Genomic DNA, 19,767 nt, shown 5'->3' on the forward strand with positions numbered 1-19,767 from the left:
GGGGGACAGGAGGAAGGTGGGTAGTAGGGCAAAGAGGAGAAATGAAAGGGATCCTGAAAGGGGAGAGAGGGAAGAAGGGCAGCCTTTTATGTCTACTGGAAACTTGTTTGTCAAGTTCTTGTAAGTCAGGGATTGTACGTATATCCAACCATATACTTTACTACAATTTTTTAAAAAGTCATTCAGAGTTGACATTTCCTAAATGTCATGTTTAGCTACAAAACACAACCCTGGCAAGACGTGAAAGGTAGTGCCTTTGTTGCTAAAATCTGGTTTGTCTGGTCACAGCAAATGACTAACAAACTCAATTGAAAAGCATTTTCTTGTGTATCCCAGAAAGCACTTTAAAACCTATCTACAGTTAAAGCCACTTATATTTTCTACAAACTACCCCTCAAAATGGGAAGAAGGGATAGTAACAAGAATCCTTGGCATCACTTTGATGGGGCGCCTGGGTGGCGCAGTCGGTTGGGCGTCCGACTTCAGCCAGATCACGATCTCGCGGTCCGTGAGTTCGAGCCCCGCGTCAGGCTCTGGGCTGATGGCTCGGAGCCTGGAGCCTGTTTCCGATTCTGTGTCTCCTTCTCTCTCTGCCCCTCCCCCGTTCATGCTCTGTCTCTCTCCATCCCAAAAATAAATAAAAAACATTAAAAAAAAAAAAAGAATCCTTGGCATCACTTTGGTGAGGACTCCAGAGGCATGTGACCAAAGTGCATAGGCAAGATGGAAACTGCCCAATGTGGCTCTTTACTAGGGCTGGTTACACTGTGTAAGACCTGAGGCTCCATTTCTAGGGTCATGAGGCTAACGCTAAAGTCATCTCATCGTACAAAGGTGAGGAACATCAACATTCTTTTCTACTAAGAACAAAGAGCCTTCACTAAAATTCATGGTCTTGGCCAATGCATTTTTTCTTCTTTGGGATAAAAGAGAGGGTCTGAGCTAATGATTCACACTGTTAAAATTATGGACATAGGCAAAGAATTACTCATGGTTAGCTAAGCTTAGATCTGTTCCAACATGCCTTCCTGAAGTAACTCCTCTCAAAAACAAATTCACTAGGCAAATGTTTAACTTCATTAAGCCTGTACTGACTTCAAGAGGGTAGATTTCCAATGGACTCTGCCATGCAAAATGTGGATTGAGCATCTTTACCCAAGGTCCACTTGGATATTTATGGAATGTTCTCTTCTCACTAAAAAGAGGAGCAGAGTTCAGACAAGAAAATGTAAAAGCTGTAGTTTCCTACAACGGTGTGATGTATTTCTGGTTACAGCACAGTACTTGTAAAAGTCACTGCTTCAATAAGAATTGATTATATGTTTATTTTTCAAGAAATGTGTCTGATTAGGAAACACCTTCAGAATTATTTTTTGGCAGATAAACTAAACTCAGATTTTGTGTGTGTGCAAGAAGGGATATGACAAGACAAGGAGTGTTTAGATTTAAATTTTGAACATTTGGGGGATTGCAGCAACTGGGGTGTGGGGTGGTTAAGGGTTAGAAGTGAGTGAGAAAATCAGGGACTACATCCACATGCTCTCATTTTCTCCTTTGGGGGTAGTGACTTCCTATAAAAAAATGAGAGGTTTATTTTCATAACAGCAGTGAGGAATCGCTAGGCAGATGTGTGTGGGTTGGTTCTGGCCCTTGATTAGCACACAGGAATGATACTGCCTTTACGTTTCACCAAATATATCCATTGAAACACATACAAGGGGCCTCCACTTGAGTTGCACAAGCAAGATCCCACATTTCAATGCAGTGATCATGCTGTTTGAGCAAAGTTTAAATGGGGCCAAATTTCCATTTGCAGAACCATTCTCAGATGTGGTTAACAAATTACACGGACTTTTTCTTCCCCTCTTCTCTGCTCCTCTAGGTTGAAAAATCTGAAATCAAGGTATTTTGAAAATGTTTATGATTAAGAAGGTACTTGATGGTAGCTGGATGTAATTCTTATGGTAAAGCAGAGGATATGACCACAGTCCCCTTCTGCAAACCAAGTATGATCCCAAGCCTTTTTAAAGACCATCTCTGCCATGTACAACCTGTAGATGCTCTCGTCAAAGTAGCTTCGTTTTCTGACAGCTAAAGTTGGAATGTGGCTTTGAGCACACACGAAAGAGCTCACTGTGCCCCTATGTTTGTGTGTCAATGTGGGTGTTCCCCCTCCCCCGCTTTTTCAGTTTTTTTTCCTCCTAGAAGCTGGCTTTTTGTGCTGTTAATCCTCTTGGAATGTAGCTCTTATCACCATCTAGAGGAATTCATTACCCTTTCGCCCTCTCTGCTCCCCAGGCCCATGAGACTAAGGAACAAGAGAGCAATTGTCTGGGGAGCTGCCCCCTGAATTCAGGTGTGCTGGCACTGAGTAACGTTGTACCCGATTTTTCCTATAATCAAAAGGGAAGGGGAGAAATTAATCATGCTTCCCTCTCCAAGGGAGTGGGAGGAAAACAGCCTTCAGGAACAGAGGCTGAGGCCCCCTGCCATTAAATCCAGCTATTCTAAAGCCAAGGGTTTAAAAAAAAAAAAAAAAAAGGCAGCAGGTTCACAAGAGCATTCCATAGCTGCATCTGTACGAGGCCAGAGCAACTGATCAATAGAGTGGGGGAAAACTAGTTAAACCAGTTATTTGGAATGATGTTTAAGAGAAACACTGCTTGTTTGCCTTTACTTATTGTTTTAGCTTCTGCTGGTTATACAGCAGCTTCAAAACCAAAACGTTTTGTATTTTATAGAGAGCTTGCAAAACTCATTTTATGTCTTTAAGTGTATGCCCTTTTCTATTGTCCTTAAATCGGTAGTTTTGCTCACACAAGAAAACAAACTCTGAATACAAATGCAGCATGCTTCTCTTTTGGTTATAAACCATGAGGCGTTGTCTCATCAGCTAGGCACTAACAAAACGCCAAGAGGGGGGACACGGAAACACATTAGTCTCTGGTTCTTTCTTCAAGAACATACACGTAGGGGCGCCTGGGTGGCTCAGTGGGTTAAGCAATTCGACTTGAGTTCAAGTCATTATCTCATGATTCGTGGGTTTGAGCCCCGCGTCAGGCTCTGGGCTAACAACTCAGAATCTGGAGCCTGCTTCAGATTCTGTGTCTCCCTCGCTCTTTGCCCCTCCCCCGCTTGTGCTCTTTCTCTGTCTCTCAAAAATGAATAAACATTCAAAAAATTAAAAAAAAAAAAAAAAGAACATACAGTTAACACTTGAGATGTACACTGAAATGGGAAGCTACCCAAACCAGAAAGGTAGCCAAATACACTGGAGAAGACATAGGACAACATTCTCAGAATCCATTAAAAGGTAATAGAAAGCAACCATTAATTGAACAATACTGAACTAGATTTACCCTCTTAAAGAACAACGTCAAGGGGCAGGGATTTATAACCAAGCTCTTTAGGTATTTCTAGAATCCAGTACATCCTGAATGCAGTCCACAGGGCTACTTCACACTAAAGTCTACATTATTGTTAGCTATGTTTTTACAAGGCTGAACTGGAGTGGTATTAAAGCAAAAGCTCAATTTATAATCTCCCACTGGAGGAATGGGGGAAGGGATAAATGCAAAAATTTTTATGCCTCACCTTTCAGTTTAAGGCTATGTAAATCAGTCATCAATTCCGAATACAGTATTAGTGACTCCCTTTGGTAACAATTATGCATGTCAGAGCACCAGGAATAAAGTAGTATTAACCAAAATACATCAGATGTTGGAGAAAAGTTACTGAAAGGCTAATATATTTATTTTTTAATGGAAAATTTTAGTCCTTGGCAAAATAAAATATGTGCCACTCATTTAATTTTAACTTCTCAGGATTTTGAAAAGTGTCTTGCCTTCAAATGTTTTTACTGCAAACATGTTGCTTCAGTCACAAAAATCCACTACCATACGTTAAGTGTATTCACTTAGCACATATTTGTTCCCCTGCATCCCTGATATGTGCACACTTGTGGGAAGGCTTTCTATTGCTGGTTAGTGCCTCTAAAAACACAAAACACTGAGAGACTTGTTTGGCACTTCCTCCCAGCAAGCACTCAGCTACAGAAGAAATATACAAATCCGCCTCTCTCTCAGAGTTCTCATTGATTTCCATCCATTGATTTCATAGTGGCGCATTTCATTTTCAAAACACTTTCATAAACATGATTGTGAACCATGCTGTGAGGTTAATTTTTAGTGATAACACAAAACCTGAGATTTCTTTTTTGGAAGGTTCTTGGTAGTGACTGAACATATGGTGTGTTTGTTGCTGGGGGCAACGCCTCACACATCAGTATTGAGAGATTTCCTTAACCCACTCTCTGTAGCTGAAGGCCAAGGTCTGGAACACTCATTAAAAAAAAAAAAAAGAATTAAGTGCAGTCATCCCTGGTCAATCCTTATTCACCAGGCTTTAGGTCCATGTTAGACCTAATGGTTCCTGTTAGTCCATCCTTCTATTAAGAGAGATGAAATTTTGGACAATACACCAAAAAGGGAGGCTACAAACATTCTGGGGGGTTGGGAGAAGGTGGTTAATAGATATGGTGATCTCTGCTTCCTTCCAAAACCTACTAGGATGGTGAGAAATAAATAGAAATGGTAAAAGTCCAAAAGGAACAACAAATGGGCAAGGAGACACAAATGGCCGCGAGGGGACACAATTTGGGAAGATGGAAGGCAAACTGAAGAGTGGCAACTGACTCCCCAGAGGAGACTGAGACCTCAGGGCCCACAGACATACATACAAAGGAGAAGCCAGCCAACTGGCTCCCAAAGAACCCCAAGAGGGCTCAGGAGGGTGACATATCCACCCCACTCAGAGCAGCCAAGCAACCATCCTCCCCAGCCCTTGAGACACGGGTTTATTCTCTGAAAAAATTGCATCCAAGAAACAGGAGGCTTCAGGTGTAACGGAGGGTGGTCTGAGGCACCAGGCCGGAAACGAGGGGCTTAGGAGGAAGTCTGGGCACTCAAAGTGAGACCTTTGGCCCTTCTCTGACTCAACAGCTTAGGAGGGGGTTACTCCTAGACCTCTAGGCAAGAGATATGGATTCAATTCATGGGAAATAGAGTGACCACAATAGGAAGACCTATAGATGTTGACATTTGGGGAGGGGGCAGGTAGCTTCTAACAAACTGAATTTGCAGAAGGGAATGAATTCCTGTCTGTCAGCGGTTGGATGAGCCTGGCAAATAACAGGAGACCAGAAGGAGAGGTTTTGAGGATAACCAACAGAGTTAGTGGCTCTAGTGGCTACAGTCATTATTTCCCCTGACCTGGGCATCAGAAACCTTGGCTTTAGGTCCTGTCTATGTCACTGACTCTTCACGTGACCTCTGAGTCACTTTTCCTTTCTAGGCTTCAGTTTCTCATCCTTGGGTCCTGGAATTTTCAGATGTTCACGGTTACCAGCAGGTCTAAGATGACAGACAGACAGAATGTCAGGGGTCTTCAACAGGGCGCCATCTGCAGCCTTAAGTTTCACTGACTTCTTGGAATCCTTGTTGCTCCCACAGCAGATGGCTGCCATTCTTACATGTAATGCAGTGACACCATCCTTCCAGAGAGGCTGTTTTCAACACACTTGCATCCCAAGTAAGTACAGGACAGACTCTAGGGGACCTACAGCATCCCAATATCAGCTCTCCATTTTTCCACATCATCATCATCATCAAAAACAAAACCAAAAAAAAAAAAAAGCAAAAGCATCATCAGGTAGGGCTGCCTGGGTGGCTTAGTCAGTTAAGCATCCGACTTTGGCTCAGGTCATGATCTCACGGTTCGTGAGTTTGAGACCCACATCGAGCTCTCTGCTGTCAGTACAGAGCCCACTTCAGATCCTCTCCCTCTCTCTCTCTGCCCCTCCCCAACTTGTGCTCTCTCTCCCTCTCTCGTAAATAAATAAACATTAAAAAAAATTTTGTAAAAGCATCACTAGGTAGAGTCAACCCAAACTCAACTTCTGTACTCTCACACATTTGTTGTTGTTGTTGTTACTTAATGAAACTCAAGAAAAAAGAGTGAAAAATTCAATACTCCTCCCTCTTTTCAAGGGTCAACTCTGAAAAGAGAACAATAGTTAACACTTACTAAACACTTAGATAGGTCTGAGGCACTTGCTAGAAGCTTTACATGCCTTTTCTCATTAGATTCTGATGTACCTCCATTTTACAAACGAGGAAATCGAGGCTCCGAGAGCTGGCGTGATCTACTGGTACATGTGAAAGGGCTGGAGTCAGACCCAGGTCTCGCTCTAACCGAACCCGTACTCTTGTTCCTACTATCTTCAACCCAGATAGCCAGTCTCCCAGCTGCGGCAAGAAAGCTTCTGCAGTCTACTCTCCAATGACATTTCCTGTGACTTCAAAGGATTGACATGATCAGCCCTTCTGCTGAACAGCTATGAGGCATTCTGAAAAATCAATACTGGCTTCTGCAAGAAGCAGACTTTCCCAAAGCTAATTGAAAGCCATCTGAACATTTTCAGAACTGTGGCCATAATCATCTGTCTTGCTGCATACCATGTCCCAACATGCAACTGCAGTAAATCACTTCAAAATCACTTCTGCATGTTCACTCATACAAAACAGAAGCCCGCAATATTTTTTGTCATTGCCCTGTAGCTCCTCCATCTAAACTCAGAGCACTGGTATTATGGTTACATAATAGGCAGCTTGCTGACATTACTGTTTCAAAGTACCACTTTTTCAGGGTTTATCACAAGTCATTTTAAATTCCATTTGGCTCTAACTTGTTATACAACTTTATGTTCGGAAACAATGTCCTCTGCTGCGTCGACAAGCTATACTAGAAAATACAGTTGTTTGGGGTTTAAAAACAGTTTTTGCTAAACTTTGATTCTACCCTTGTACAGGGCCACATTATAGGGTGGTGATGAGAAAGAGAAGTTAGATGGCTTATTGCAAGACATTGATCTGGAAAGTTAAAGACAGATATATTTTGATATCTAATCTGGATTAATGGTATGACCTTTCGACTTCAATCTCATCTACCATAAATGAATACAATGGCCAAATCGTTGTTTGCTGTAACTCTGCCAACCAAATGATTAGTTTGCCCCATTACTAGAGGCTATAAGAACTCAAGAGAAGAAACTGGCCAACTTGGTAGGGTGGGTACTTGTGCCCTGATCATCCAGTATCTATCCATTCCCACAGCAGTTCTAGTTTGCTTGGAGGACTCAGCGAAGCCTCCTTCCGAACGGGGCTGGAAGCTGGGGGCAGGGGAGAGATGTCTCAGGATGAACCCAGAAGCACATCATTCTGTGTGTCGCAGCCATGGCTTTGCTGCAACCTCCAACAGGCAATCAGGCCAAGGGGAAGCAAATCTGGAGCTTTGTTTGTGCTATTAGGAAACTGGACTTTCTCTCTGCTGGGTCTGAAGGAAGACGATGATGGGACTAAAGCTGCCTTAGCCATCTTGTGAACATGTGGAGCTCAGAGAAGAGCCAACACAGAGGAACGTAGAGGAAGCAGAGTCAAGAAATGCACAGCCCAGGCAACTGTTGCTGAAGAGGTTTCCTCGAAGTCCCGTCTAAAGATTTCTTTATTGGCCACCTCTAAGGGCAGCAGGCTGGGAAATGCAGTCTTTTGGCTGGGCACATTGCCTCCTTGAATCAAATCAGTGTGTAACTAAGGAAGAAAGAAAGAACTGGTATTGAGTGAGCAGTTCCCAGTTTCTTCTGTGGCCTGTTTAGGTTGGGTTTTCTGTGCTTACTGCAGAAAGCAGATCTTTTATATACAAGGGTTAAGGAGCTATTACATTTTTCAGAGTCTACAAATGAGACATCAAGCTAAAACACACAAGTAAAATCTTTGATTTGTAAATCTTTCATTATAGTAACCTGATTTTTCTTTTATAGTAGATTCATTTGAAATTGTTGCTCAATTTTAAAACGTGCTATCTACAATTAAAAATGCAAGATTGGCACATGTGCAGCAGCACAATTTTTCATATTCAATGTAGATACTGAAAAAATGTTGCTAAAAATATCAAATATCCTAATTTTTTTCTTAAATTATAGGGGTAAATCATACTACATATTTATGAGCCCACTGTCTCAAGGCAGGAATTTCTCTGTTTCAAATTATGTCTTAGACTTCTATAGGTTAGGTTAGAAATGATAAAAAATGTACGAATGTTTGAATTGACATTTAGTTCTCAGGGGATAGCTTTTAAAACTGGAGAATAATGAAAGTAGCTGCTTTTAAGAATTTTTTTTCACTAGTCACAAAGACATATCATACATTAGAGGATATGGAGAATGCCAAAATGAGATTCTCCCTGAAATCATGTAGTGTGGCATGAGAAAAGGAAGATAAACAAGAAAACAATGGTTTATTACACCAAGAGAGATAAGAGGCAGGGGAGTCACAGGGCTGGATTGTTAACAGAAGCTTTGCCTTCAGTCTTGAGTTATGTAGACAACAATAAATGGCCTTTGCAGATCATTTTCATACAATCTCAGAGCTGAAAGGAAGCTTGAAAACCACTGAATTCAGCCCACTCACTGTACAGAGAAAACCTTGGACCTAAAGAGACTGGGTCATCTCTCTAATGTTTTACAAGCTCATGCCAGAGCCAGATTCAAAACACAGGTTCCCTACCCCATGGCACAACACTCTTTCTACTAACGCCCATTTCAGAAGATACAGAATGAAGAAGCTTGCCCGCCAGATGCGTACCATAATTTACCTCTATGTTTATTGTGAACTTGTATTGAAATTATACTCTTATTTTAAAGTTTGTTTATTTATTTTGAGAGAGAGGAAGCGCACTTGTGAGCTGGGGAGGGGCAGAGAGAGAGAGAAAGAGAAAGAGAAAGAGAGAGACAGAGAAAGAGAGAGAGAGAATCCCAAGCAGGCTCTGTGCTGTCAGTGAAGAGCCCAACACAGGGGTCGATCCCACAAACCAATGAGATCATGACCTGGGCTGATATCAAGAGTTGGATGCTCAACCGACTGAGCCACCCAGGTGCCCCTGAAAATTGACTGTAATACCATGACATCTGCCAAGAGTGATAAATGAGTGAAAATGTATGATATCACCCATCCCTGAACTAAACTGGGCCCAGGAAGCGTGGACAGACAGAGGTCTCCATGATACCAAAGGAAGAGGCTGAGAGGTCATCAGGGTTTAACAGCTAGTGGAAATTTTATTTTCTAATGGAAGTGAGTTCTTTGCCACTGTCTGCTTCAACTGCTTGCTATTTACTGCCAAAGTTTCCCTGGAACATGGAGAGGTTCTCGGCTGTGTGACCTTCACCATAAGCTTTCGGCAAAAGTTCAAAACTAGGGTAATCAACAGGTGATGGAAAAACTAGATCTTTTGAAGGTCTCCCTTCAAAAGAGCAGAAAATAGACATCAGGGAGAAACTTGTAGAGTGGGTTAATTTGTGTACTACAAATAATAAGATGAATCCTTCCTAATATACTTTCAACACTTGACAACTTATAAATAAGAGAAATGCAGGGAGTTCCCAACACAGCAGTTTCTCTGCGTAAACCTAGAAAGTGTAGACCTGGGGTTTGGATAGGAAGAAACCCCGGAGTTGGTCTAATAAGTTGAGTTCCTTCATTTTGCAGAGATTCAGAAAAAAGCTCATAATCTCTGCTAAATCAGGTGTATGAAACAGCAATTGCTCTTCTCAAATCATGGCATACATATTCAGCTGAAATGTGTTTACAAATAAATTCAGCTGAAACACATCACATGAGGTCTCTAGTTATCCACAATCAGTCATTTTCATATGGTTTGGCTCACATACTTTCCTTTCTTCAATTAAAAATAAACTTTGTTGGTTCTTTCTTGTTATAAAAGCAGTGTATGTTTAGGAAAATTAAAGACCCAGATAAACACAAAAGAAGAACATTTTAAATGCCCATGATCATACCACCCAGAGAACCACTTAACCCTTAAATATATTTCTGGGTCATTTTCTAAGAATACATCCATACATTAACAAAAATGTCATCACCCTGGGCATATTATTTTTTTAGAACATGATTTTATCACTTAACAATATAGAATGAACATCTTCTCATCACCAACATTTATCTACAATATCATCTATAGTAGCTGAATAGTATTTCACTCTGACCATACAGCATAATAGTTTTAACTAATCTGTTTTGTACACATAAGCAATTTCTTATTTACCCTATTATAAACAATGATGTGATTAACATCTTTGTGGCTAAAACCTTTGCACATATCCTTAGTTACCTCCTCAGCATAAATTCCTAGAGATAAAATTTCTGTGATGAAACAGTGAACACATTTTAAAGGACTAAAAGGGGAGTCTGGCTGGCTCAGTCAGGAGAGCCCACGACTCTTGACCTCAGGGTGGTGAGTTTGAGCCCACGTGTGGCATAAAGTTTACTTAAAATAAAAAAAATTAAGTAAAGGATTAAAAAAACACATATTGCCAAACTACCCTCTGCAAAGGGACTCACACAATTTAATTTACTTGAGTTACCTGCACATCAAGTTTTTTGGTCAGTTCAGCACTTCATGAAGAGAAATTGTAGGTACACTTGGGTTGGTCAAATGGGATAGATGTGCTTATATCTATAATTCTGATGAATGTTAACTATAGACACTTTAATCAATTAGATGATTTTATACTAGAAGCTCCCTATATATACACCTCCAGCCATGATGAACTTATACATTTCATTTTGACTCTTTCTTTGGGATTTGATGCCTTTTTCTCTTTCCCTGGTTAAATAGTCTTTTTATAAACTTAACAACATTCGTAAAGAGATTCTAGACAGTCCCTGGCAACATTCTTGTAGTGCTCTGATTACATGCATCAGCTAAAAAATCTATCATCCAAGTTATGCTCCCAATTAGATGCCAGAACCAGTTTGCAGTCTGACATTTTAATGAAATGATAGAAATAACATCTTAAATTCAGGCAAAATCAACAAGTACCTGTAAGACTAAAGAGAGGAAGTGGAATGTGCTGTCAGACCACACATATTCTTTTAAGTTTTTTATTTATTCCTTTTTATTCCACCTGATTCCAAAAAGGACTTAAAGCAGCTTTTCTTTCTAAACGTGTTTTCTAAATTGGACATTTTCACATCACTGAGGCTGCCAACTTCTTTCCTAACAGAAGGATATTCTTCTATCATAACTGCTTGCTATATTTGGAGACTGAATGACAGAGATATTGTTCTTATCCAGAAAAGAGGAAAAAATAACTCATTACGATCATGAATCCTGCCTGGAAGACCCCTTAAAACAAAGTGACCCTCGGTATGCAATACCAGTCCCACCAAAAACAAACCAAAACAGGAATAACTCAATATCTAGGATGCATAAAAGCTTCAAAGAATCACAAAAAGTCAGGCCCTTGGGCTATTCATTCCCCGCAAGGGACAGTAAGAATTCGGATCCCAACATTCTAATTTGTGAGAGAACTGTGAGACCTGAAAATTCAGGAGCCTGACAGCAGGGAAGGCAGGCCCAACATCAGAAGGAAGAGGAAGCTTCCCACTTCCCTAGAACAGTGGCAAGGAAACCCCATCTCCAAGAGGCTTGTCATTCCCAATCTCCTCTTCCTTTTTGTTCCCTGGTCCTCCTCTTCCAGCACCACCCATCACATCTCTCTGGGGTCTAGCTCTGCTTCTCTGTCCTACATTTTGAAGCTTTTTTTGAGGGGAGGTGGGACGGCGGGGAGGGGGGGAGCATAGCTTTTCTAAATCCTCATCCGTTGCACTTGATTTCCACTGACCTAAACCTTGTCCAACACCTCTTCTGTTTCATGGGCCATGCTAGCAGTAAGAGACAAGGTCCCAGACCCTGTATTACACACTCAAGGACACTTAATGATAAGTCACCAGTACATGGTGAGCAGAGACTTGAAAGAAAATTGATTCCCCCCCCCCATTTTAGGGGGAAAAAAAAGGAAGGGGTGTTAGGGGCTACATTAATCAGGGAGAGTTACAGGGAACAAGTGTCACTGAAATTCCCTGGCATATTAAAAGTGCTAGGCTGAGTTGGCCGATGCTCTAAATATTCCCAAATGCCACCATTTTGGAAGAAAAAAAATCATTTTCATTGTGAAATTTGAGGTTTTGCTGAAATTTCCAGGAAACCTCAAGAAAAGCACGCAGTTTTTCATCTGAACCAGCAGTATATCCAAGGAGCAAGGGCCAAAGTCAATAATAAGACCCACACAACTAATAGAAAATATCAACAGTTGGCCCAAACTTAAATGTCATGTTGTAGATCTTCACAATGTACAGAGCCCTTTCAAATAGGTATTTTATTTGATCCTCCCCACAATTGAGTAAGGTAGGTGTTATTATTCCCACTTCAGAGATGAGGAAACTTAATGCTCCCCAAGGTTACATGACACAGTCGGGTCACTCAGGTAGTTTTTTCAGCGACTGAGAACGTGGACGCTGAAGTGAGACCACTTAGGTTCAAGCCCAGGCCCTGCCCACCATTAATTATGGGAACCTGAGCAACCTACCTTCACTGTGCCTCAGTGTCTATGTCATCAAATATAGACAAATGACAATACTATAGGACCATTTTGAGAATTAGCTGAGTTAATACATTAGAGCAGTTATAGAATTAGAAAGTCAGTCTGGCTTACACAGTAAGCACTTAAAAAATGTTCAGAAGACTCAATTCCCAGAGCTAAATATTATAAGGCCAAATGAGGTATCCTTATTTTTAACAATTACATTGCTTCTACGATTCATAATTTTATCAGTAGAGAAATTAGCTATTTCTCACAAAAGGAAAATGCATGCTAAAAGGAAACCTTGAATTGGATATAATGAGTCAAAAAGGAAGAAAAGGGCAAAAGTTCAAGTGTGGTTTCTTGAAAGAACGCCATTAATTTTTGTTTCCAGAAAAATACTGTACACGATTTAAGTATTTTCAGTCATTTTCGAGCACAATGAAAGGTCAGGCTAAATGGAAGTAATATTTGTGTAGCCCATGGTGACTGTCGGGGAGTCTGTTTCCCATGGTCTGGTCCTTGATGTGGACAATGAAGCATTTCTCTGGGTGAGTGCCGAGAGAAAGGGCTGTGGCTCCCCCCAAGCCCTTCCGCCTCCCTCGGCACCCACTCCACATGAGCTTTCTGTGAAGGGAGAAGAACAAAGATGCAGCTGGCAACTCTAGAGTGCTGTGGAAAACAGCAATTTCCCTCAGCGAAGAGGGCAGTGGGGAATCAGCAGAGGGGTACCACCAGGACACATTCTTGTTTGTAGTTTCCTGTGGCTGTGGGGGGCGGGGGGAAGAGGCTGAAGTGCAGAGAACGTGGTGTTGGGAGGCTAGGAAGGAACAGAGAGAACAACCAATACTCAGGGCTGTCAGACGAAAACCGCAGGCAGCTGGAATAACTATGAAAAAAGAACCAGCGTGCAGAACATACCAAAGCAGCAAAGAAAGTATCATGCAAAGAGCAAAGAGAGCGTCATGGCAGAGAGGTTCTGGAAAAGTGGACATGTCAGAGGACCATAAAAGGAGCCACATAAGACCAGCAATGAGTGACTGCTCAGTCTTTTTCTCGTGCACGGGAAGGACTGGGTTCTGAGCCACCATCTAGACTGCAGATGTGATGTAGGCTGAGGTTCCTTCCTAGAAATTGCACCTCCTTCTAAAGCAACGTGCGAAGCATGCTTCTAGTGGCACAAGTATGGACTGGGGGTTCAAAAGTCAAGTGTAGTGTAAAGGAACCAAGTTAAGGAACTCAGGGTGTCTCTAACATAAGAGTTGCATGTGAAGGGGGTGCCTGGGTGGCTCAGTCAGTTAAGCATCTGACTTCGGCTCAGGTCATGATCTCACACTTCATGAGTTCAAGCCCTATATCGGGCTCTGTGCTGACAGCTCAGAGCCTGCTTGGGACTCTCTCTCCCCTGCTCACACTCTTTCTCTCTCAAACAATAAATAAACATTAAAAAAAAAGAGTTATATGAAAAAGGAAATCTCACTTGAAACAGGAACATACTGAGCCTTAAAACACAGAGTTACAGACTGCTGTCCAGCCCAGAAGTCCTGCATGTCACAAGTGTTAAAAAGAACAATAATGAATTACATTTGTATACTACTTTAAAGTTTATAAAGAATTTTAATACAAGTGATCTGTCTCACATGTATATTTTTATGCCCCAAAAAGACACATTCTTCACATTATAAAAGTCCCTAACAATTGACTTTTATGTTACTGCAAACATTTAAGTCTATAAATACTACTCATAGAATTTTATCAATAAATATTATATATAAAGCCAAATGGTGGGTTTTAGGTATTGAATCTACTCTAAAACATCTACTACTCTTCCAGAGTGACTAGTTAAATATAATTTACATTAACTGAACTAGGTGTAAACATTGCTATACTCTGCATAGACCATTAAGCATATCTCATTAAGAAGTTTCTATATTTCCAAACCCTCAGACATTCTAAGGGGGTACTATAGATGAGTAATTATTTTTAAACGAATATATTAAAAGATATCCCTCAAGGGTCTTTAAAAACAGCTCTTAATAGCATCAACAGGAAGCATGCTATAAGGTTATGAAGAATGGTAGAATAAAAATGATTGTGGCCTATTTCCATAAAGAAGCAGGGAGAATAGAAAATAAGCTAAAATTACTTCCAGCTTGCTGAGTTAAAATGAACTGTTATGTCATTAGGCGAGTGTCTTATTTACTCTTTGCCCTATATACAATAATAACATGTGTTGTTGAGAGTCAAGAGTTCACATTAGCATTTTTTAATTTAGGAAAAAGAGGAAATTGTAAACCCTAAGGAACAGTTTTCTGGTTGACATAGTTCAGCATGCCTGGAGGGTGATGTGTACTTTGTACCCAAATCTTACTAAATGTTCTGTCCTTGAGATACAAAGATAACACTTCTGACCCACCGTCAACAGAGCATTCACTTTGAGGTTCTTTCTTTCTTTCAGCTTTGATGATAAATTTGTGCTGATCTACCTTCTTTTGGTCACCTGGTTTCCTATGTGACCGGCATCATACGTTTGGGGAGGCAGCTGCCTGGCTTTGGGACAGAAGTTGCAGCCTGGAGAAGGGAAGTGAAGCAGAGAGCTAACCCTTGGCCTCGGCATTAACTGATGTGTTAAAGCAAAATTTTACAAAGTAGAAACACATATGGTCAGTATGGTAAGAACTCTGCAAACCTATTTACACTAAGAAATGCTGCAATCAGCTGAAGCTTTTCTTTGGATATGTTAACTTCTGGAGTAAATTAAGCCTTCTGTATCAATTCCTTCTGTACCACTGAGTTTTTACATTTTTCTAGGTTTTGGTTTCTCCAATCCCTTAGTTCTGATCATTCACCCTGTTTAGGTCTTTGGTAGCTCTTATCGCTAGTTGTAATTACTGTGTTTATTCACTTGGTTACCTGTGTCTTCATTGTATGGCTCCTCCACTAGAATATTAGCTCTGTGTATTGGAAGATCCCAATCTACTAAAGTTGGGTACTGATTCCTTGATCAGAGTTTATCTGGCCCAATATATAATTCATCAATATATAGATCCCAGAAAGAACTGCCAGAATATATTCCTTCTTTCACCAAATACTAATTGAACATCCCTATGTACTGGCAATGGGCACAGCACTGGGCATACTGGTGAATGGAACTTACATTCAGACAGCCGGTGGTCTATTATGGGCCTGGCTGAATATATCGGGTGCTATCTTGCTAAATCTTTGAGCAGACCACAGAGAAAGAAGAAGGAAAGAAGACATCGGTTCATTAATCAGAGTGCAAGCTCACAGAGGACAAAGCCATATCTCTCCTACTTCTTTGATTTAATCTCCCTTCACTCTTGGTTGCTCTAGGTAAGCAACGCATGCCTTCTTAATTGGCTGCCAGAGCCGTCTTCAAGATCTCCTTTCAGAAAGCTTTGCAAAAGTCCTAGAAACAATTTTGCTATTCTGGAAAATGTTAATGTTCAAGGTACTCCTTTGAAAGAAAAGGAAAATTCCTTTGAGATTTTTTTTTTTCCTCAGTAACAAGGAATGCAATTAGGCCTATACTTGGCACTTTGTCAGTTCCCAGAGCCAAGAGATCTCAGGGTTAGGAGAACAAAGCTACCAAGATGCTTTTGCTATTGACTATGGCTGACTCAAAGTTCAAGGGTTAAAGCCTGAGAATGTTTTACCCCTTGACTTGAGTTTCCCATGTAAGTAACTTCCAAATACCAAAGCTTAGAGGAACCAGAATACAACAATCTTTTCCATTACTTTATTGAAAAATTATGTATGCTGTGATTTATTGCTAATGCTGGACTTTCAAAGCATTAGACAGGACACCTGCAAACTTTTGGACAGCAGCTGCCAATACAAGTTTAACATTTCATGGCTCAGCACTTAAAATATGATGAATAATAAATCATCCCTGTAACCAGCATGAGGCACTTGGTTGGTAACGTATTGAGAGTTGGTAAAAAAAAAAATGAACTATAGATTATGTTGTAACTCAGCATTTTGGAAAATGGAGGCTAAGTAAAATGGTGATTGCTATTAATGTCTCTCTTTCTTAGTGGTACACTTTCTCTTCTTAAGAAATTTTTTTTACAGAAGGACCACGTCACTGTGTACTAACAATAAAAACCCTGGTGATTTCAGATGTATATATGTGCTTGAAAAACAAAGAATCTTGGAACTCTTTATAGGTTTATAGTAAATGATACAAATGGGACAATACTCAATTTAGGACCTATCAGGGCAATGTTTGAAAGTGATGTTTAACTTGTTTTGGAAGATATTCATCAGTTTTTCGGGCATATATTTTTATCACTTCCATTCTTGAAATATTACAAATAGTTGCTTAAGCTCTGGCAGAACAAATGGTACTTATGAAATACTGGTTTGGTGTGAGGAATGGCTATAAACATCCTGTTTAAGAATGGCTGTGATGTATTCAAATATATTTTAATAGGTCCCCAAGAGAAAAAAGTTAAGGTCCTTCAACAGTGTGATGAGTTGCTGACAGCACACAGATCCTGTGCCCCTTTCTTACTATCTTTCCGCTTTGGCATAAAATTTCAGGGCAAGTCAGGCAGTCAGTGAAGAGAATATAGGCATTAGGAATGATAAGGTGGATTTAATACCTTGTTTCTAATAAGAGGTCAAGCAGTAGCTAAAGGCAGACACGGAGTCAAACCCTAGAGAAGCAGCCTAAGCAGAAGGATGGCCCTTGGGACCTACACAGCAATTACCACGTCAATGAAAGTGAGTTCAAGGTCAGTGTCCACCCAAAGAAGAACAAGAGAAGCAGCGCAGGCTCAATCAGGTGTGTTGACATTTGTTGAAGAAATCGCTCATATATAATTTCATACTTATACTTGATTCTTTTTATGTAAATTCCTTAAAGAAAATTGAGTCATCAGCAATTATTGAAACACTACTACCAGGTGTAGGTGGAAGCTCACTGGGATCCCGGATTTTCTTTTTTTTTGAAAAAAATTTTAAGTTTATTTATTTTGAGAGAGAGAGCATGCACTCGCACAAGCAGCGTAGGGACAGAGAATAAGAAACCCAACCAGGCTCTCTACACTATCAGCATGGAGCCTGACATGGGGTTCCATCTCTCAGGACCGTGAGATCATGACCTGAGCTGAAATCAAGAGTTGGATGCTTAACTGACTGAACCACCCAGGGGCTCCAGCGATCCCTGATTTTCTGAGATGGCCCAGGGCATATGAAACTAGACCTCCTGGGAATGCTGTCTATACTAGGTGATGCTGTCCCGTCACCCAAGGATGACTGGTCAAAAGTGGTCAGTCAACCAAAATTGGATGAATTAGATTCTCTCTTCCAAGGGCTTCAAACCTGGAAGCATGAAACAGAGGACAGAGGACATCAGTGCTTGGTCACACTAACAATATCTTAGAGAAGAGGGACACAGAACCCTATGTTGTGATTACCAGAGCTTCCCTGGTCACGGCCCTTCATGCAGTTTCATGGTTCCTCCCTTCCTTCAAGTCTGTGAGACACCCCAGGATACTTCCAATAAACAATATTAAAATAATTGGGAATTTTGTTTAAGCTAGTCAGTCAGTTTCTGTAGCTTCCAATCAAAGAATCTTGTAGGTTAAGGACATCAGCACTTTAATAAAAAGTTACATTTCAGTAAAAGAGAAGTATAAGAGACATGATCATAATTGGTCACATTTGTAGGAAACTCTACATTTTACAGATGCTCTCATACATGATCTCTGTAAGGGTTGGAGAAGGGCTGCTATTATCACCCTCATGATAGAGAAAAGGCAATGCAGCTCAGAGAGGGTAGCACCTACATGCTGTGGGGCCTGGCTGCTGTCAAGAGGCAGAACCAGGCTTAGAACCCATGTCTCCTGACTGCTGGCAGTGCCCTTCCCATTGCAACCCATGACTTATACGCCATCTAGCACTTTCTATCACTTATGCTATGAGAATGCCTACTGGATGGTAATCAACCTTTTTCTTAACATACCAGACCCTAATTAAAAGGATATGTTTAGGGGCTCCTGGGTGGCTCAGCTGGTTAAGTATCTGACTCTTGGTTTCGTCCCAGGTCATGATCTCACCGTTTGTGAGTTTGGGCCCCACATCAGGCTGCACGCTGACAGCATGGAGGCTGTCTGGGATTCTCCCTCTCCGTCTCCTCCAATCTCTCTGTCTCTCAAAATAAATAAACTTAAAATGAAAAAGAAAAAAGGTTAGGTTTATACAAAGAATACAAGCAAAATAGAAAAATGGAACTATTCTGAGCTCTTCTACTCCAACTCCAACTCAGGCTTGAGAAAAGTTTTAATAAAGTAAAATATATAAGGTATTGCCTTGGTGTTGATATTTGCCAACAAGAAAACATTAGGGCTTGGGCGCCTGGATGGCTCAGTCGGTTGAACATCTGACTTTGGCTCAGGTCATGATCTCACAGTTCGCGGGTTTGAGCCCTGCTTCAGGCTTTGTGCTAACAGCATGGAGCTTGCTTTGGATTCTCTGACTCCCTCTCTCTGCCCCACCCCTGCTTACATGCGGTCTCTCTCAAAGATAAGTAAATAAACATCTAAAAAACCATCAGGCCTGAGAGGTGCCTCCTTTTGGGTATCAAGCTTACCATCTTCTACATATTTTAACTATTAGCAGGAAATGTCCTTTGAACTACACGGCAGTGGTGTTCAAGATGTTTTCAACATGTATCTTCAAATATGTGTGGTTGTTTATTTATAATTCATAAACATGTATTATTATATTAACATGTTATATACCTTATAAACATGAACAAAATAGAAAAGGACAGATTTTGCTAATCATGATTATCTCAAGGCAAATATACACAGGACAAGGTTAAGGATCAATTAACCACAGTGAACATAAATCCACATGTGTCCCAAGTAATTTATAATTTTCGTGGCTAGATTCTTAGAAGATCTGATTAGATGGTCACAGTCATCACTTCGTAATGTGGCTGACAGAGTTCATGCTCAACTCAGTCATTTTCTTGTTGCCTGCAATATGAAAACTGTCTTCCATTTATGGAAATTCTTTATAGAATCTTTTAAAGACTGTGTTAGTTTGTGAGGGTTTGTTAAAACTAAAATATAGAATTTGCAACTCCAGTTAAAGCGGCATGATATATTTCACAAAATAACCCAAGTAGAGGAACCAGCAGGGAAGTCGCTGTGAAGGGGGTGGCCTCACCTCCCTCTCTCCAGGTGATAACTGATCACCTGACATGTGGGCCCAGGGACGATGCCAGTGTCAGTACAGTC

General features: G+C 40.8%; 1 protein-coding gene across 7 annotated transcripts in view; it reads right to left on the minus strand.

Annotated features, from left to right (window-relative positions):
- SPATS2L (spermatogenesis associated serine rich 2 like) overlaps positions 1-19,767 on the minus strand; it is a 170,109-nt gene that overhangs the window by 118,250 nt on the left and 32,092 nt on the right. The window lies entirely within an intron of this gene.

This window comes from Prionailurus viverrinus, chromosome C1, assembly GCF_022837055.1.
Source record: "Prionailurus viverrinus isolate Anna chromosome C1, UM_Priviv_1.0, whole genome shotgun sequence".
NCBI classification, from domain to species: domain Eukaryota; kingdom Metazoa; phylum Chordata; class Mammalia; order Carnivora; family Felidae; genus Prionailurus; species Prionailurus viverrinus.